Below are 21,098 nucleotides of genomic sequence, written 5' to 3' on the forward strand. Positions count from 1 at the left end.
GGGGGGGGGTGGCGAGCTGCCTCTGCAGTCTCCTCACAAAGCTCGCATCAAACTCTTGCGTGGCTTTCTTGGCTCCGTCTCCTCTGTCACATTAGGAAGCAGCATGTGTTGCCAGTGTCTGGCGGATTTCCCTAATAAGGAAAAGAGGTTGCCGCTTGGGTCTGCAGAGGCGTTTTGGATGCATTGTATTTAAATTTTGTTTTCATTGAAAATTTATAGCCACCCCCTTCTACTCTAATGTAATGAATAATTAGAAGCAATTACAAGGAAATTTAGCAAATTACTAATCCATCTAGGAGTAAAAATTAGTGTTTATGGTGTTTTTTCTTTGCTGTCTGGCAATCTGAAGTGATATATGATGTGCATACGGACACCGTGTACAGATACCTTTCTACGCACCTAGCAGTTTTCCAGTAAGATCATAAAAATCAATGCATGGCAGTAGAGCCTTGTGACATTAAAGGGTCTGCTTAATAAATATTGGATGATGGGGGAGGGGGAATGATGAATTTGAGCAGTAGAAACTTAACCACAAAAGGTTTTATGCTGGTTGCATTAGAAGTAATTTTTTTTAAGTTTATTTTTCTGTTTAAAAATGTATATTTTAATTAAAGAAATTAAGGGGACAAAACCAGAAAAGGGAAAACATTTAAAAATGCTGCGGAGACTCTTCACCCAGACAACACAATTTTTTCACTTTGTCATATTGACTTTATGTTTTCTATGCATGTTTGAGTGTTTTGTCATAGTTTTTACCACACTGCACAAAAAATGTACTATTTTGATTTTAAAATTTAATAGTGTCATGTAAACATACTGCCATGTGACTATGGCCAAGTCACATAAATAACATGATTATTTTATGTTCTTAGTGATCATAATTTTAGCTGGTTTCCCCTTTTAAGCTATTATAAATAACACAGCAGTGGGCCTCATAGTACATACAGCTTTTTTCTATATTTTAAAATTAGAATTCCAAGAAGGATTCCTGAGTCTAAGGTTGTAGACTTTAAAAACAATTTTTAAAATTTTTTTTTAGAGAGGGAGAGAGAGAGGTGGGAGGAAGGGTGGGAGGAGAGGGAGAGAGAATCCTAAGCAGGCTCCATGCCCAGCCTGAAGCCCCACGGGGCACCTCACGTGGAGCCCCACTTTGAGCCCCACGTGGGGCTGACCTCACAACCCATGAGATCATGACCTGAGCCGAAATCAAGAGTCTGACGCTTAACCAACTGAGCCACCCAGGTGCCCCAAAGGTTATAGAGTTTTTAAGGTTCTTGATTCTTATGACCTAATTGCTTCCTTAAAAGCTTTTACTTATTTTTCAACTGCGATGTTGAGAATATGTGTTTCATTGCACCAGCACCAGCGTCAAATGGTACCAATAAAGCATTTTGCTATTTGAGAGCCAATTTTCATTTCTTCCATTGCAACTGAGGTTGGGTGAACTTAGGATCAGTCAGGTTCAGTAGCAGGGAATAGAATTCACCTGATCCAGTTTATGGAGATTTGTTTTCTGACATGCTTTACAGAAGCCTGGGGTGGGCTCTCTCAATGACTCCGAGAGCATCCCGTAGAACGTGGCCACAGAAAGCCTTGCTGCCTGAAGACCCCACGGCTGGTGAGTCCTTACGGGAAAACCGGAGTCCACCATGGGGTTTGCCAGTGGGAGCTGCAGAAGGAGCACAAAACACAACCTTGTTTCACTTCCACCTTCTAATAGAAATCTCATCTGGAAACCCAGCTGCCAGGTAGTGCCATAAATGCAGTTTTGAGATTTTCTAGCTTCTGTGGTACAGGAAGATCCGTGAGAAGGAGGGCAGAATGGAATGACGTTTAACCTGTTTGTGATGTTTGTTACCCTGTTGCATGGCCTCTTAAATGAATTGTCTTTTTTTGTTGTTGTTTGAGAGAGAGAGAGAGCATGCACTTATTCAAGAGCAGGGGGAGGGGCAGAGAGAAAGGGGGAGGGGGAATCTTGAGCAGGCTCCACACCCAGCGTGGAGCCCAACTTGAGGCTCAATCTTATGATCCTGAGATCATGCCTGGATCCGACACCAAGAGTCAGACAGGCTCTTAACCGACTGAGCCACCCAGGCACCCCTGAATTGTCATTTTGTAACCTTTCTGGGCTAACATGTAAAAGAAGCTGCCAGACACAAGAAAGACATGATGTGATTATTTCTCAGAAGCTTATAACCTCACCCTTAGCACTGCTAGAGGCCAGGGGAAAGAGGGATAGGGCAGCGGATGACCCCATTGGCTCCAAACCTCAAGGGGTTCAAAGATCTAAGGTGGGTTTCTTTGTACACCTATCAATGAATATTTAAGTACAAAAAATAGATAATTGCTTGTTGTTGAATACAGCAGTATGGTAATTCAATTATTATTTTCTCCTCCTGTGATACTGGACCTTATTCATTCATTAACTCCTTGAAAAATAAATTATGATCACTTAAACATTATCATTAATAAATCAAAGTCTCCTTTACTCTCGACTTGCCTCTCAGGGTTTCATAACCCCAAGGATCACTGTTTGCACAGGATATCATGGGACTGGCCCTGCAAGGAGTTGTGCTCCAAAGCAGTGGTCTTGCCAAGCTCCCTCAGTTGGAGGATTGGTTCTAGTTTTTCTCCTTCAAATGCTTTTCTGAAAGGTGCTGGCACCTGGGGAGCTACAGAGGCTTATGGGAGATCTGGGGCCTTGGAAAGCCTAGTACGGCCTTCTTTCAGAGCTGGTATGAATTCAGAAGACATCACCCAGGGCCACCAACATTCCTTTTCAGAGGAATCCCTTTCTAGTCATGGCTTTTTGTCATCTGAGTTAGCAGATAAGATTGAATGATTTTGCCTATGGGTAATAGGCTTTTACTTTGAGGGCCGTTTGGAAGAGCAGCTGAATCTTAAAAAGTCGTGGATTAATTTAAGAAAGTGGGAATAAAAACCTGTTGCTAAGACAAAATATTAACACTTTCCTTTTAGAATCCCTTCTCCCAAGGCCTTTGATTTGGGAGCTGACTCCTAACCCATGACTTCTATGGAATTGCGCCATATTGACCTGCATACCTAGAGGAGGGGTTCCGGGCTCCGAGCTCTTCTCTCCAGCTGCTCCTGTCTAAGAACCAGAGGCAAGTCCTCGAATTGAACATGTCCAGATGTTCATGAGTGATGGGAACAAATCTACATGAGTTGATGGTTCCTATCCAATGTCTGCTGAAAGTAAATTGGGTGACATCTGTTGGTGGTGGGGGGGGGGGAATGGAGGAGGGGCCATCCTAAATAGAACCTAATCCCTTAGGGAAGGGACTTTAAATTCTGTTATTAGGAAGACAGAAGGCCGTCCCCCACCCCACAACCCCCAGACTTTGGGTATTTTCAGCCATTGTTTCTGGTTTCCCCATAGTCAAGGGCAAGAGTTGAGCTGCAAGGGCAGACTGGGTTTAGGTAAGCAGTGGGAGAGAGAGAGAAGACCCAGTTAGGGACATGTCACTTGTGGGAAGAGGAATAACCCTCTGCTGGGCAATGTTAACTTAGTTGATTTATACCAAGAAGATATAAATACCAGGAGGAGGGGGTTCCCTCTTTTCTAAAGCACAACTGGTGGTTTTGGAACAACTACAACCTATAACTACCATATATTTTGGATTTTCCAGAGCAGTCTGGATTTTAAATATTTGTTTTCGTTATCCCCGTAAAACATCAAAATATTCCGGAAATGTAAATATTTTGACAAGCAGTTAACTCAGCTGAAAGCATTACAAATGTGTGAATTCATTCTGCTGGTCCTGAGTATGAATTCAAGGACCTCAGGAATTCAATGGAAAACTCTCTGTCACTGATGAGAGGCTTCTGGGAGGCACAGAAGTCATCAATGGGCTCTGGCATCGAAAAGCCTCTTCTAACATGTAAATTAATTATGCAGAGACTTGTCAAGAGATGTTTGGGGAAAAAAAGGAAAATAAAGAATTACTGAACAAATAAAGTTCTTCTCACAAGCGTGGCTTAGGAAATATGCTAGCAATTTCACCAGCAGATGAGTGAAAAGGAATGTATGTATCACACTAACTGGTATGGGCTTTTTGCCATATTTCACAGTTTTCATTAAAATTTGTTCTCTTTTAATAAGACAATTTTTAAAATAGGTGACTGATCTAATTGTTCTATTTCTATAAGATTTTTCATATAAATGACCTCTCAGAAATTGGAGAAAATTCTCTGAGTGAGGAAGTCATGTTCGTGAAAAGTGGGGTGTTGAGAGCCGGCCGCAAAGCCAGTCTCTGCCACTTGCCAGATTTGCAATAAGTTACTTTATGTCTCAAAGACTCAGGTCCTTTGTTTGAAAAATGGGAGAAGTAAATATCTGCTAAATTTGTTGTGTGAGGATTAAGTGATTGTGAAATGCTTGACCCAGAGTAGATATTCAATAAATGATAGCTGCTGGGGCACCTGGGTGGCTCTGGCAGTAAAGCGTCTGACTCCTGATTTCCTCTCAGGTCATGATCTCAGGGTCGTGAGATTGAGTCCGGCCTCGGCCTCCGCGCTGGGTGTGGAGCCTGCTTAAGATTCTCTCCTCTCCCTCTGCCCCTCCTCTTTGCCCCCTTCTCTCTCCCTCTCTAAAAATAAAAAAATACCTAATAGCTGCTATGTACAATATGAATAATAAAAACGTGAGCAAAAGTGTTTGTGAGTCAGTGCAAGTTCTGCCGTGTCTCTCCCTTCCCCCAATGTGACTGGCTATGCTCTGGAGGGCGCAGGATCTGTTAGCCTGAGCCGAGCCGTGGGGTAGAGGCCCCTGCTGACAAGAGATGAATGGGCAAAAAATACACTTCCGCTTTATTAAAAAACTGAAACATGGGGCTTGTTTGTTACTGCAGCCTGAGAAGCCTCTCCCGACTGATGCAGGAGGGAACCCAGAGACTTCCACTGCTAGCTCTCATAGGACCCTGGGGAGAGAAAGGATTAGGACAGTGCCCTGGACCAAGACCAAGTAGGCACATAGGCAGCAGACAGGGTGGTCGTGACTGGAAGGAGGTGATGGGCCCTCCAGCAGTGAGCTCCAGAGGGCATGGAACCTCATCTTCTGGCAGACATTGAAACAAAGAAACTGTTGTTCATTTGGGACGGTGTTGAATTTACTGACTCAGTACCAGGAAAGTCTCAAGGGAGGTGACAGGGATCCGGAGGCCTCCCACATGTTCTTATCGCTGCCATCTCTTTCACAGGTCAAAGCTGACAGGATGGCAACGGCATGTTCATTTCCACAGCAGGGGCACCCAGGCTGGGTGACTGTGGCTGCTCTGAGGGGTGCACTGCCCTTGCCTACGGGGCCTATGGAGAGGCAAGTGACTGGGGTAAGTGCCTCACCCCTTCACCACACGTGTTGTCCAGATTCTGCTCGAGATCCCCCCAAGGGGACTGCTGTCCTCTGTCCGGGTTCCTGGAAAAATATGCCATCTAACCAGGGGGTGTTTGCAGACTGAAAAAAAAGTAGTTGTTCTGTATTCCCATCAGGTGGTGACACTTTATGGCTGAACCTGAAATTGAGGTCTTTTGCATCTAAAAAGATCTCTTTATGGTGAAACTTCTTTGGGCTCTTTCTCTCTCTTTCTAGGCCTCTTTTTTCTCTGTACAGAAGAAAGATGGCGTGTTCTGCTTTTTTTTTTTTTTTTTTAGATTTTATTTGAGAGAGAAGGAGAGTGAGAGAGAGCATGAGAAGGGAGAGGGTCAGAGGGAGAAGCAGACTCTCCACTGAGATGGGAGCCTGATGCGGGACTCTATCCTGGGACTCCAGGATCATGACCTGAGCTGAAGGCAGTCACTTAACCAACTGAGCCACCCAGGTGCCCCAGAGTGTTCTGCTTCTAATAGGGTGTGGTGTCCTCCTCAATCTCACCAGCTGGCTCAGTTGTCCACCATTCAGCAGAAGCCTTTATAGAGTAAGATGTTGGGGTACTGGCATTTCACCCACATCCAAGAGGTTGATGAGTGGTAAACAATCTTCTGTACATTGAATTACCAGTGCCCCGATCAAACCATGGACAGAACATCATCGTCTAAATATCCTGATTCAGTGTTTCCCAAACTCCATTCCATAGAACCTGAGTTCTAGAAGGCCCAAGTAGGTGCCCTGCTACTAAGAGGTTCTGAGGTCAAGACATTTGGGGGTGTGTTGTATTTTGCATTCCTCCTTCAGTGATTTGAATGGCTCGTTAGCTCTGACTAACAACACTCTTAAGAAGAGCTTGAGGCTCTGACAGGTCCTCAAATAAAAAAAATCTCTTTGACTCAAATACATTTAATTATGTTGGACTTTAACTGTGTTTTCTCAAATTTGTTTGAATTTGACTGAGGCATCTTTAGTATGGCAAATGATTAACATCCTGAGAAACAGTGAACCTTGACACACTGACTTAAGAGTTGCTATCCTAATTTTTTCCCCATGACTTGGGCAGCACAACCTCTGGCCTTGTCCAAAGAAATAAATTTGTGAGGCTGGAGATGGAAGTTGTGGGCCATGTTCAGTCCAGCCAAGATGTTTGCATGAAGTCCCTCAAGGAGTCAGCCTTTTGCAAGTGGGAGACCTCCAGGGTAAGCAAAGATGTTCATGAATTTCTGGGGTTCATTGGCAACTGCCAGCTGCTGCTTCAACATTTTGCTTTGGTTTTTTACTCTGAATGTTCCAGTAACTGATTATTTCAAGATCTGTAAGGAATTCACTGGGTCAGTCACAACCAAGGCCTTCTGGTGTTTAGATATGTCTGTGCTGGACAGAGTAATGGTCCTCCAAAGATGTCCCTGTTCTAGTTCCTGGAACCTGTGAATGTGTTCTCTTATGTGGCAAGAGGGACTTTGCTAAGGTGGTTAAGGATCTTAAGATGGTGAGATTGTCTTGTATTGTCTATGTGGGCCCAATTTAATCACAAGGGTCCTTATATGAGGAAGACGAGAAGGCCAGAAGGAGATGTATTGCAGGAAGCAGAAGTAGGAGTGACACGCTCTGAAGATGGAGGAAGGGGACATGAGCCAAGGAATGCGGGCTGCCTCTAGAAGCATGAAAATGCAAGGAAATGCATTCTCCCCTAGAGCCTCAGGAGGAATACAACCCTGTCTACACGTCAATTTTAGCCTGGTGAGATTATTTTGGACTTCTGACCTCTAGAACTGTAAATAATAGAGTTGTGTTGTTTTAAACTACTAAGTTTGGTTTGTGGTAATTTGTTACACGAAACTAACACAATGCCTGGTGTCTCCGGGTGGCTCAATGGGTTAAACGTCTGCCTTCTGCTCAGTTATGATCCCAGTGTCCTGGGATGGAGCCCCACGTTGGGCTTTCTGCTCAGTGGGGAGCCTGCTTCTCCCTCTGCCTCTGCCTGCTGCTCTCCCTGCTTGTGCTCTCTCTCTGTCAAATAAAAAAAAAAACTTAAAAAAAAAAAGAAACTAATACAATGCCTTAGTCCTGTCCTATCTCAAACTGGCCCAGACCCACATAATCAAACCTAGAGCACCCCCTCTAAAAGGAGATTATTCTGAACTAAGAGGAGCCAACATCTACCTCCAGGGAGCTGGGCCCCCTATGAGGGCAATTGCCCACCCTGGGAGTAAGAGTTATTGGTTGTTATCATGGCTGCCTTAAGGCATCAAGAGGCTGACTCAAAGGGCATGTTTGGACCGCCAGAAGCAGGGATAGTTGAGACAGGCTTAGGAATTCAGGTCCAGAACAGGGACAGTATCTAGAACACGGACCATGGGCCACTTTCTTTGATGGGTTTGATTTTATCTTCCGCCAGTACCCTGAGTGATTCCCCCGATTCTGAGAACTAGAACACATGTCAAGAGGTAGTCCCATTCCGGGAACTCATGCGACCAGAGACATTGTGGCTCTGCGTCTTGGACCCAACATGGAGAAGGTTTATCTACGATACGGCACCTGGGCTTTAGAGCCGCTCAGAGGTAGCCCTGGGAGGCCCCGCATGTTGGCATGGCTTGCCCTTAGCTCTGGTACTCCACAGACAACCTCACAAAAATAATCATTTCTGTCCCTTGCACAGGCTCTCTATCTGCAGCAGCTGTACTCTTTTATTTTTTAAAAAAGATCTTCTCCCTAGACCCCTGGGTGGCTCAGTCAGTTAAGCATCTGCCTCCAGCTCGGGTCGTGATCCCAGAGTCCTGGGATGGAGCCCCGCATCAGGTGCCCTTCTCAGTGGGGAGCCTGCTTCTCCCTCTCCCTCTGCCCCCCACCTTGTTCTCTCTCACTCTCTCTCTCAAATAAATAAATAAATAAATAATCTTAAAAAAAAAAAAAAGATCGTCTACCTCCATGGATTCCCAAGGCACTTCTTGTTTTCTTTCTTTCTGTTTGTTTGTTTGGGGTGGGAGGAATAGAGGGCATTGTTTGCTTTTTCATTCCATCCCTTGGTGGGCAACTTGGTTTTAGAAGATGATTTCAAAGCCTTTCACTATAATGCTTATCTGTCCACCCTCCTCTTCCCTCACATTATGACCACGTGGAGATTATCTATCAGGAACTGAAGCCACATCTTTGCTGCTGCACCTGCTAAGACTGTGTGATTAATTCACCTATTTCACTGGAAAGCACGAGGGTCAGAGAGGTGGATGTGGTAATCCAACTCTCCCCTCACGTGGGAACATATCGGTATTATAATTCTCTCCTTGGTGGATCTGAGGAAACCCAAACCCTGGCCCACCAGAGCCGGAGTCTTAAAAGATACACCTGGTATTGGATAAGGAGGGAGAATCAACCAGTCATTGACAATTCCTCAAACATTTGTGCTCATTTGTTTCCATTTAACACAGGTTCTCTGGCTAGTAATCCAGACTCCTTCTCCCCAGGGTCTTTGGTTACAGAGGGAGAGTCACAGAAAGGCCATTCCAGGCATGTGGATTCCAGCCAGTGGGTTCTCCAGCCCTTGCTCCTTGCCTGCCCTCAGTCTCCTCCCATTTGACTTTCTATGCCTCAGTTTCACTTTCTGCTTAACCTGCTCTTGGACTTTGATCCTCTTTAATTCACAGATCGTGGTTTTCGCTCATCAGCTGACATGGGGAATCCACTTCGGCCCATTCCGAGGCTCCCGGTAAGCTGGGCAGGGATATTCCTCGGCCTCCATGGCCAGGGGAGGGAGGTAAGACAGGGATGACAACGAAGGGGTTAGTGGCATTAGGAAAATCATTGAAACTGGAGACCTAACTGGGGACCACGGTCTGAATGGTGTCTCCCCCGAATTATTGAAATGCTTATTGCCAACTTGGTGGTCTTAGGAGGTGAGGCCTTTGAAAGGTGATTATGTCATGAGGGTGAAGCCCTCATGAATGGGACTAGTGCCCTTACAAAAGAGGGTCCAGAGAGAGCTCTTGCCACCTTCCCCCATGTGAGAACACAGCAAGAAGTCAGCAGTCTGGAACCCAGATGATGACGCTCCCTGGACCGTGCCAACACCCTGATCTTGGATGTCTCCCCTCCAGAACGGTGAGAAATAAATTCCCGTTGTTTTTAAGCTACCCAGTCTGTGGTAATTTGTTACAGTGGCCCCAGTGGACTAAGACACTGGGTGAAAAGGAAAAAGCTAGAAATGTGGTTACACTGGATAAAAGGCAATATTAATTGAAGCATTCATGAAAATGTTTATCATCTACATTTAATTGCTCTGTAGCATAAAACGATTATGTATGTTGGTAAATATGTATTATATTAATATATTGTCACTTTAGATTTCCCCAATTAACCCTCTGCGAGTTTACTCAGCCTTCCTAATTTATTGCTCATGTAACGTGGTCATCTGTTTTCAACCTAGAAAACTAGTGGGCCTAGTCCTCGGGCTTATGAGCTATCAGTTTATGCCTTGACATTGTGCCTGGAGATACAGAGCAGAGGTAGTTTGGTGGTTTCTCTGCCCAAGGTTGAGTAAACAGATGTCCCGGAGTTGATTTTACCCAGAATAATTGCATACAAAGAGCACAAATGTTTAATTAATCAGGAATCTTGTGCTTATTATCTTTTCACTGGGTTTCCACTGATAATGACCCAGAGGAAAATTCTTTTCCTTTGTGTGAATGATATTTTATTTAAAGGTTTTCATTTCATCATCTGATTTCCTCCCCCTTTCTAGTGAGGGAGAGGGGAAGGGGCTGCATGAACCAATACCTACGCCACCCACAAAAGGAGGGCACACCCAAGCTCCTGGCCGCGGAGAGGCAGGGATGCGGCTGGATGGAGGTCATTTTCACCACCCAAGTCAGCCTTGGAACTGTGCTGAAGTCAGAATAATTTACTATTCTATATTCACTCGATGCAAACTTCCTTTCCCCAAATCAAAGTTGGGCAGAAAGAAAGGGAGTTATGGAAAGGGCTGACACTTGAGAAAATGGGAAGACAGTTATGTATGAAATGAGGTCTGAGTTTTCAGGACTTAACTTTGCAGTTCGGGCTGGCTCGCTAATGAAGGACCTACTCCCCTAACCTGGTGCACGGCACAAAACACTAATCAGGACATTGTTTGCATTAAAGGGCTGAGTTTTCCGGTGGGTAATCATCGGGGGAAACCCAGTCAAGGGCGAACAAGGACGGCGGCCCTGATTAATTAAACATCTGCACCAGGGCTAAAAGCAAGACTAACCCTGTTGGTCGTACACAAGCTATTGCTATTAATGCCACTTGTGGAACCGGGAAGGACTGTTTGCTAAAATCCCCTCTGTCTGGAAAGCTCTGCATTCAGAGCAGATCGGGTTATGTCTTTCTATACTATTTCAGCTTCTTCCTGCGTGTCAGGGATTCTGGGCCGGGCAGTGGTGTACGTGGCTTATCTCCTCAAGGAGAAAACAGCATTTGAGCTAGCCTTGAAGTACAGATGAAAGTTGAAAATGTGGAGATCTGGGGGAAGGCCATTCTGGGAAGGGCATTCCAGGGAGGGGGACCCATGCGAACAAAGGCAGGATGTCTGGAACTGTAGAGTGTGTCTTGATAACTACCAGGTCTGCTCTGATTGGAGCCCAGGGGCTGTAAAGGTTAGCGGAAGTCAGAGCTGCGAAGATAAGGATGAACGCCAGCCTGTGGAATTAGAGGTTCATTCTGAAAGCCGTCAGAGGACACTATTGGAAGCTTCTTGGGTGGAGAGTGGCATGAACAGGACAGTGTCTCCAGAAGATGATCTAGAGTAGTGGGGAGAGTGGCCGAATGAGTAGGAGAGAAAACAGTGTGGGGAGGGACCCGTTAGGGTTGTGCGAAATTACAAATCCAGTTCAAAAGTTAGAGGACTGTCACAGAGAAACCAAACGTGGAAAGAGTTACTATTGAGGTTGCCAGATAAAATACGGGACCTACTAGACTGAAATTTTCTTATTGTTTATCTGGAATCCAAATTGAACTCAGTGTCCTGTATTTTATTTGTCAAATCCGGCAGCCCTAGCCACTGTCAGTCACCTGGCAAGGCCATTCTTTTTTTTTTTTTTTAAGATTTTATTTATTTATTTGACAGAGAGGAGACAGCTAGGGAGGAAACAAGGTGGGGGACTGGGAATGGGAGAGGGAGAAGCAGGCTTCCCACCAAGCGGGGAGCTCTGAGATCATGACCTGAGCCAAAGGCAGATGCTTAACAACTGAACCAACCAGCCGCCCAGGCCAGGCAGTTCTGAGGACACACCTCTTACATGTCCAAGTGTGGGAGGGTCATTCCTTGGCCGAGGTCTCAGTGGCTGTCACCAGAAGCCGCTGCTTTGCGCTGAGACCGGCTCCCATCCCATGACCCAGCCCCGCAGGGACACTGGAACGCTGACTCCTCTGATGGGTGACTAGCTTCAGCACCTCCAGAAGTTGCCATAGGACCACACCGCCCGCCAGCCAGGGTGTTTCAGCCGACCTTTTCTGTCTCCTTTTCACAGGGTTAGATCTGCCCAGCCGTCCCAGAGCTCTGGCAGCCTCTCTTGGCTCTTTCCACCTTTTCTCTCATATGCCTTCGTCCTCGTAGAGCTTTGCACATCGAATCCCATCCTGACATCTGCTTCTTGGAGGATGTACCTGTCTTGGTATTTGTCTTGGACTGATGTACCTGGTGTCCGAATGGAAGTTGTCAGGAGCTGGCTAGGGAAAGCACGAGATTTGTAGCTGCGGAATAGGAACCAGGGAAGGTTGTAAAGCAGCAGGTGGCAAGAAAGAGGATTTGGAAGGGCCAAAATGTTCAGGTTTGGCTTTAGTCTCGCTTAGTCCTCAATGAAGAAGACACATAAAAAATCATGTGTGATACATTAAAAAATGCCCATATTTCATGCCAGGTTGAGATCTTATGTGTTTTTCAGGAGGCTGGGATGCCGCTGCTCAGTCCCGGTTGAAGAACTTTATTTTAAAGGACTAAGATCGTGATGGTAAATAGACTCTGTTTGCAGAAGAACTCTGATAAATTGGTAGTGACCTTGGAGGGCTGTGCTCCAAAGGGCTGTGCAGCCATGCGGAAGGCACTGGGATTGATTAATGTGGTCTGTTATGGTTGAGGGAGTAGAGGCGGTGGGCTGAGTGCTCTCCTTTGACAGCCCTGCCCAGGTTGGTGAACTCTTAAAGGCAACATCCTGTGTCCGAAAGGAGGCTATTGGTATAATCTGGGGAAGAAGGAAGAGGGCCGGAAATAGCTAGGAGAGGAACAGCTCAGGAGGTAAATATGAGAATCACGGAACTAGAATGAGCAAGACTGGGGAATCAAATAGGGCACAAGGTAAAGAAGGGGGAAGAATCAGATAAGATTCTGAGGTTTCCATGGCTGGTGTGTGTGTGTGTGTGTGTGTGTGTGTGTGTGTGTGTGTAACTAATCTGACTATACACTCCTTGCCAACTGGGACTGGTAATTTGAGTTACCCTTCAAACACCTAGTGTCATCCCCCTCCGTCTGTCTTTTGATGGTCATTATAACATGTGCGGGTTTTTAATACAGATGGAACACTTGGCAGAGAAGAGTCATTCTCTTGCATTCTTTCAATTGTAATCATCCAAATGCACAGATCCATGTTTAGTTACCACGTTTGTTCTTTATATGTACATAAGTAGATAGTAATTCCATCGTTCTAAAGTCACTTCAGAAAAGCTCCAAGCACACCGTCCACCATGGACTTGTATTATTCAATTTCTCTTTACTGGAAATAGAATGTATTGATTTAAAGTGGCTTTATGGGGTGTCTGGGTGGCTCAGTTGTTAAATGTCTGCCTTCAGCTCAGGGCGTGATCCTGGAGTTCTGGGATCAAGCCCCACATCGGGCTCTTCCGCTGGGAGCCTGCTTCTTTCTCTCCCACTCCCCTGCTTGTGTTCCCTCTCTCACTGGCTGTCTCTATCTCTGTCAAATAAATAAATAAAATCTTAAAAAAAATAAAGTGGCTTTAGATTAAGAATGTGAACAACACTTGATATTCGAGAGCGGCAGTTTGCACGGTTGTGGTAAGGACAAAAGAACATCTGTTTGGCCCTGCCTCACAGCAGGAGGCCCCATGCTTGGTCAGGCGTGCACCCACAGGGAGGGAAGGGGGTGACAGAGGCTCTGGGGTTCGTCACCACAGAATTCAGAGGACTGACTCACTTCCCTTGCTGAGATGCCGGCCATGGTTTGTGGTGGTGGCTCACCACACTGGCGAGGCACTCGCCTTTCCTGCCTTTCCTGTTCCATGTGATCTCATCCCAAGGTGCCAGCTCCTGGCTTTCCAACTTGGGGACGCGTACATTTTTTCAAGAGGGTGGAGGGAAAATCAACATGAAGATTAATGGACTTCAAAGCAGGGAGAGAACGAAAATACTGGAAATTTCTGCCCATGATTCAACTTTCAGGGGCACAAGAGTGCACTGGAGACAAGGAGGAGAACCAAATCTAGTTTTGAGGCCAGAGCCTCGAGTTTAAGAGATCATTTAGAGAACTCACCGAACGCAACACGGCCATGAAAGTGGTTGTTGAATTCTGCCCTGTCGACGTTCCCTCCCTCCCTCTCCTTTTTAATGGTGGTGGACCTTAGCTTTAAAATGAATTTTAAGTTTAAGAGAATTCATTTAAAAATAGGTTCTTTAGACTGTGTTTATAAAAATAATTTCTCCCAACTGGAATGCGAACATATGTTCCACATATGTGGTAATGCTATTGTACAACATGCTATTTCTGAATACCACACAAAAGTAAAATCCTAATCTAATTTTAAGTAGCATGGGAAATTTCTAGTGAATGGCAAATTCGATATTTCACACCAGGAAAACTTGGACAAATGTACAAATCTAATGATAGGGGTTAGGTGGTGCATAGGTAGACCGCTCCTCCTTGTGTATGTCGGCAATACCCCACCTGGCTCTAGTCACACTGTTTATTGTGATGTGCTAAATTACCCGAATCTGTTGTACCGCGATTTCTCTCTCAAAATCTCAAGTTGTTGCCAGAGAACTGCTCTCTCCACTGGATCTGTACAGGGCTTTGGGGAAATCAGACGTTCAGTTAAGTTAATCACAGGTGTGAATTCCTTATGCGCCCCCAGAGGACAGCCCATAGAATGTGTTTCCCAGCTGTAAGAGGTACCCTGAATTCTAATATGTAACCACTTCCTGAGGGGAGGGTATGATCCCTGGCTGCCAAACAGGGCCATTTTTGTAGTGGCTTGATTGGGTAAAACACGTTTAGGTGGTAATAGATACCACGTACCATGACCATGCCTTCAAACCCTGAGTTGGCTGAGAAGGTGGTAGCTCACGGGGCTGAGGCGTATAGGCAGCCTATAGACTGGGTAGGGACTGAGTTTGCCCTTTGTTGGTGACCACTGCTTACTCTCCAGCAGGAGGAACTTAGCCAATGCCTCTCAATTTGCAAAATGGCGCCAAACAGGCCCCCAGAGAAACATTATCAAAGGCCTTTTTGTCTTAGAATGCATCAGTGCTGAGGAAGGGAATGTTATGCATGGCACGCATGGATGGGCTTTCAACCCACCCAAGTCCAAACCTCATTTTCTCTCTGGGAGAGAGGAAGGTGGCAGAAGAAGAAGCCAAGAGGCCAGGATGCTGCCAACATTCGAGTGGGAAGGGCCCTCCTCTGGAATGAGCACGCTGGCAGAGGAATGGGGCAGAGGAATGAATTTTAGAAATGTTGCGGTGAACGAGACACTGAGATTTATTTAAAAATGAAAGATTTATGAAAATAACCTGGTACCAGAGGAAAAAAAGACTCGAGGGTTGAAATAGATCATGGTTGGGGAGCTGGGATGACGTGGAATGCAGGAGAACGATGTGGCAGGGAGGGAAGGTGAGGGGCCAAGAAGAGAGTCCCCAGGAGGGTGCAGTGGAGGGGGCACGGGCTGCCAATCTGGAGGCAGGCTTCTCGTCATGCTGCCACCTTGGTTCCCGTGACCTGGCAATCGGTTTCTTCTGTGCAGGGAAGGGGGAGCCGAGACCCATTGTTGCAAAGCGTGGCAGTCCACCTGGCTCGCAGAGGCAGACAAGGAATTTAATGTGAGGGTAGGCAGTCGCTCCCAGAACCTGAGGGAGGGGTGAGGGTCAGGGCAGCTGCAGGGGTGCAGCAAAGCAGAAACTGATGGACAGGCTCTTTGGGGCCTGGAGCCCAGCTTTAATCAGTTCTGAAAGTTTTCTGTGCCAATCTTGCTCCTGCCCCGGATCCACATTCCCAGAAGGGCAATTCCACTTGGTCTGGCTTGGGTCATGTTCTCAGCTGTTGGCCAGAGGAGGGCACCCAAACCATGAGCAATGGCAGAGAAGTTCTCCAGGAAAAAACGGAGGTGCCATGATCAGAGAAAGAGGGAATAGGAGCTGGGCAAGCAAGAAGACAAGCGCCCACTGCACAGGGTGAGGACAAAGCCACCACAAGACCTTGTCTCGGGTTCCATGGGATTGTGGAATGGAAGGGGTTAATACGCATCTGCTGTTGTTACCTCATTTATTTCTCACAAGGACCCTGAAAGAAAGAAAACCAAATGAGGACTCAGGAAATGTCCTGGGACTCCCAATGCCTTGGGCTGACATCCCGTTGTGGGTCCCCACAGCAAGCGTGCCTTCTGGTTCTCCGTGGTGCCCGCACAGGGAGCTCCAGGGGGAGGGGGCGTGGAATGGCATTTTCCAGCCTGAAACCGTCCCGGAGTTCTGGGTTCTCAATCTGCACAGAAGAGTTTTTCATCTAAGCTTCTTAATATAAACTTGAAGCCCGAGTGCCTCTCTCATATCTTAAATATTTTCAGGAATGCTAGAAGGTGGGGGAACTGCCACCCAGAAGCATCTCTGGAAAGAACTACCTGGAGAAAGGGAGGTCTCATGTGCCAAGCTCGGTCCCTCTCTTTTGGCCACTACAGAGCATCTCCTTGTTTCTGCAGCAAGATATTTGGTTCCAGTTGTTACGTAGTTGCTGGGTTCCCACCAACAGCCCTTCCATGAGCCCCCCTTACGAAGAGATGCAAAGATTTAACGGTTTCGAGGGGGAGGCTACCTAATTTGACACACATTTGACACATACATTTGACACATTCCACACATTCTTGTGCTTGAATAACACCACCTGTAAGTTGGGGAGATAGCGTTTTCAACGCGTGGTAACCTGGGAAGCTGCCCTTTCGACCCGGTTGTGGGAAGGGCGGTCTCACACATTTTTTCCACAGTAATTTGATTTCATCTGAGAACAACTGCAGGAGCTACTGTTGGGAAAGCAACCCAAGGTTCAATGTCGAGGTCATTATTGGTGTTAGATGTTTCAGATCTGTGACATAGTTGAGTTATAGCATATTTATCAAGGAAGCATCCTGTTAGGAATTCTGTCTATCAGACTTGGCAGGGGTCCAGCATTTCATCATCATGATGGAGATTACCCCCATCCTGGGCAACAGGTGTTTTGAGTGTTCTGAAAAGCCGAAACAGCCCAAATTTTGCCTAACAAAGCTTCTCTGTGCCCCCGGGGTTGGCACTAACAATCATCTTTTTCAATCTATGGGTTTTATTCTCCAGAGTTTTTACATGTGGAGTCCTCTTTCCGGTATTCAGGTACTGTGGGACCAAAGGTTAGCTTGGGCCATGGGGTTAGCTTGGGCCAAAGGTTAGCATGGGCCATCTTCCTCTCCCACAAGCCAACCTTAGTAACACCGTTTGAGTAGAAACATGCAAACACAGTTTCAAATCAAGTCTGCTAGACTCCATCATTCAACCAGATGGCCACCCCTAAGACTTTTTCTAAAGAAATTTTGGAGACTTCTTAAGAGGGTGAATCTAATGGGTAGTACAGTCAGAATACAGAAATCCTGGGCACGGCAGGGTTCAATAAGGGGAATGCTTTCTTAGCTCTCAAATTTTGACTGCACCTCTTAGCTAATCCAAATATCTATTTATAATAGCATTTGGAGAGATCCTTGAACTTGGGTTTTAAAACCAAAAGAAGTATTAAGAAGGAATCCACAGGACAATTTGAACTACGTATATTTACACAAAAAAGTAACAGAGTAGTTCCTCCCCCAACTTTTTTTTCAGTTCCTTCCCCTTAAATCCCTTAAGTAGGTGTGCCTAAGAGAATTGTCTTTGTTTCTGTAGGGTGTGCTTTATCTTAATGTAACACCCAAGTTCACAGGTGATACCCTACTGTGAGGATCTGTGTGGGATGTCACCACCTGTGCCAGGGCTCTTATTAATGAACTGCAGGACATCCTCCATCTTGGTATATATACTAACTCAGAGTCCATACCAAGTCTGAGCCTTTAAAGAGGTTCCTTTCCTCCAGCATTCTTTGCTAACTGCCTGCTTCAAGTTTCTTATTTCTCTTTTCCTTAGAATGGTCTTGGAGCTTTCTGTTTCTCTTTGAATCCTTTCTGGCTACTGCCTCTGTGTGCTGCTTTATTTCTTTACTGCAGGGTGGAGGAAGTGTTTGATATTTTGCTCCAACAAAAATTTTTGAATATCTATTTTATCAGCCACTGGGCTAGGTTGCTATGTGAAAGAGTATGTTCCAAATTTAATCTAAGTTGAAAACAAATTCCACGGTTATGCAGAAACATGCTCACCTTGATCTCTTCTGGGCACCCTCCCTGGTTACAACAGCTCAGACTCTACTCCTTAACAATTTTCTGCCTAAACAGTCACCGAGAAGTATTGGAGAAAACTCATTGGTTGCAGAGATGCTAATTATTTCCCCCAACGATCATTTCCTTCCTTTCTCCAGGCATCTTTACTAGAGAAATTGTCTCTCCAAAAACAGCCCAAAGGGGAGTTCCCTAAGTGCTTTGAGACCCTGTAACTGTCTATAGCTTATTGCATTGGATGTGGATTCCTGACCCAAGAAAAGCCAACCACATGTAGTCTAAAGACAAAGAGACTACATAAATTATCTTGGGAACTTGAATTGGAAAGGCAGCTAATTGTGAAAGCTGAGACCTACATTCTGTGGCCTCCATGATGGGCCAAAAGCAGGCATTGCCAAGTAAGCCATCAGCATAGGGAGACAACAAAGGAATTTGTCTGTCTTAACCAGAAATCTGTGTACAAAGAAAAGTCTCTCAATTGTGAATCAAGAATTCTGAACCAAGAACCTAATGCCTTACTTGGGTTTGAGCCTTGGGTTTATGCTATATATGTGGTCTAGGAATATTTGAGATGAGATAGTAACATAAAAATGTGATTCTAGGCCATGATGTCATACAGTCATGAACCAAACACAAAACTCTCTGTTGAGTCATACCCTCAGCTCAGGCCACAGACAGTTCCCATAAATAAAACCACACTGAAGAAAAGCTCACCCTCCCAAATTACAAAATATATTAGGAAACAGACCCCATGACAGAGAGTCAACAGATAGAACATACAGCTGGATTAGATTCCCAATAACTTCAGGTAGTAGATCTGTTGTAGAGGCACTATAATTGGTTTAAAATGATTAGAGACATACAATAAGGAATTGAAAATATAGTAATTGTGCAAGATATCATGTAAAAAGAGACTATAGATCCAAAAAAGAAAAAATTAAAAAAATAGAAGTAATAACTATAGTCATTAATTTTAATGGAGTAGATATAGCTAAAAAGAAAATTAATGAGCTGGAAGAGAGGTCTGATTCCAATTCAGAATGCATCACAAAGACATAAACATATGAGAGAGTAATTAAAGATATGGAAGATAGAATGAGAAATAATATGATTTTCAAATAGAGAATGACAGAGAAGAAGTCAAAGAGAAAAAGGCTGAGGATTTTTAATAATGGTTAAAAGATAAAAATCATAAGATTCAGGAAGCTACAGCAAGCCATGAGCTGACTAAATAAGAATAAATCCAAACCATAAGTCCACTATAATGAAAATGCAGAACACCAAAGCCAAAATGTTCTTAAAGCAAACAGAGAGAACAGACATATTTCCTACAATGGAAATACAATTAAACAGCCAGCAGATTTTTCCACAGCAACAGCAGAAACCAGAAGTCAATAAGGTGATCTACCCCAAACAGTAAGAGAAACCATGTCACTTCTATAGCCACTTAAATTATTATTCGACAACACAGGTGAAATTAAATTTTGTTTTACTTCCAAAGACTTTCATGAAGGAGTTTCTTTTCTTTTCTTTTCTTTTCTTTTCTTTTCTTTTCTTTTCTTTTCTTTTCTTTTTTTTTAGATTTAATTAATTTATTTGATATAGAGAGAGGACGACTGGGGGGCAGGGGCAGAGGGAGAAGCAGGCTCCCTGCAAGGCAGGGCTCAATCCCGGGACCCTGCTATCATGACCTGAGCCCAAGGCAGATGTTTAACGGACTGAGCCACTCAGGCGCCCCTCTCACGAAGAAGTTTCAAAAGGATTTATTTCAAGTAGAAGAAAATTGAACCAAAAGGGTAGAAGTGAAATTCAAGAAAGGGTACTAAATTTAAACATGCCCTGCCTATAGACAATAACAATAATATTGACAGATCTTAAGGGTGCAAGGAATGTGGAACTGAAATGTTGGACAACAATAATAGGTAAGAAGGGTGGGAGATGACTGGAGTTCTGAATATTGGTAGGTGGATAGAAAAGTGGTCTTATTTTATACTTTTTGAAGTCAAGTGTGTGTGATAAAAATGTAAGGGTAACATCCAAACAGATCCTATGTATATGCAGACATACACATGAGCAGAGAAAACAAAGGCAAAAGAATGGAAAAAGGCCTATCAGGCCAAAAAAGAAGGGGGAAGGGTTAATAGGATCACATTTATACCAGAGTTTAGGGCAAGACTTATGGTTAGGGATAGATTGTTCTAAAACATAACAATTCTAATATGTTCCTAATAGCCTCAAATAAAAGGCAACGATTGAATTTACAGGAGGACTTGTCAAATACACAATTACAGTAGATATTTTAACACGACTCTTCAGAGAGGTAAAGCAAATTTTAAAAATCAGTAAGATTTGAGTAAGTCATTTTTGTAGTGATCGTGGCAGTTGCCTAAATAGTGCTTCTGATTCCAGTGTCAAGAAGTGTAGGGGTCCTTCTACCTGAAAGGTTTGGGAAGGCGAACTTCTCCACAGGACGCTTTTTTATGGGAGGGAGGGATCCGGGTTCTCTAACCTTTCACATGTGCAGGAGTGGATGAGACCCATTCCAGCCCTGCTTCAAGGAGGGGCTGATTTTGGCCCGTGAATCTGGCTGACTATTATGTAACTTGGCTATGATTTTTTTCCTTCTACTTTTCAAATTAGTGCAAGCTAGTAGGGCTTTGGGATTCTTTGCACACAGCTGAGGCAGCAGAAAGTCACGTGCATTAGTTAAGGTGCACGCTAAACTGCTGTCATAGAGACGCTAAAAAATAACAGGGGCTCAGACGAGGTTATTTCTCTGCCACGGAACATCCAGACGGAGGCGGGCAGTGCCAGGCAGGTAGGTGGCGCTGCTCCAGGAAGTCCTCCAGCTGCCTCCCACATATGCGTCCTTCTCTTCATTCCCACATTTGCCCTTCTAGCCCAGGGGAAGGGCAAGTAGCTCCTTTACAGAGATGCGATCCAACGTTTGTGCACGTCACTTTCCTCTGGCTAGACCTTAGTCACGTGGTGACTCCGAGCCGCAGGGGCGCTTGGGAAATACCGTCTGCAGCTGGGCAGCCATCTTTCTTGTTCCTCAGTGCGTGGGGCCTTTGGG

The 21,098-nt window shown here is 45.0% G+C and overlaps 1 long non-coding RNA gene across 1 annotated transcript in view; it reads left to right on the forward strand.

Moving 5' to 3' along the window:
- LOC121103063 overlaps positions 1–9,621 on the forward strand; it is a 12,939-nt gene extending 3,318 nt beyond the window's left edge. Inside the window, exons 2-5 of the long non-coding RNA XR_005835183.1 lie at positions 1,530–1,618; positions 5,220–5,348; positions 9,028–9,089; positions 9,396–9,621. This is a non-coding gene — a long non-coding RNA (uncharacterized LOC121103063). The remainder of the gene's footprint in view (positions 1–1,529; positions 1,619–5,219; positions 5,349–9,027; positions 9,090–9,395) is intronic.
- Positions 9,622–21,098: the final 11,477 nt, after the last annotated feature.

The sequence above is a fragment of the Ursus maritimus genome, unplaced genomic scaffold (assembly GCF_017311325.1).
Source record: "Ursus maritimus isolate PB19 unplaced genomic scaffold, ASM1731132v1 scaffold_17, whole genome shotgun sequence".
In the NCBI taxonomy this organism is placed as follows: Eukaryota; Metazoa; Chordata; class Mammalia; order Carnivora; family Ursidae; genus Ursus; species Ursus maritimus.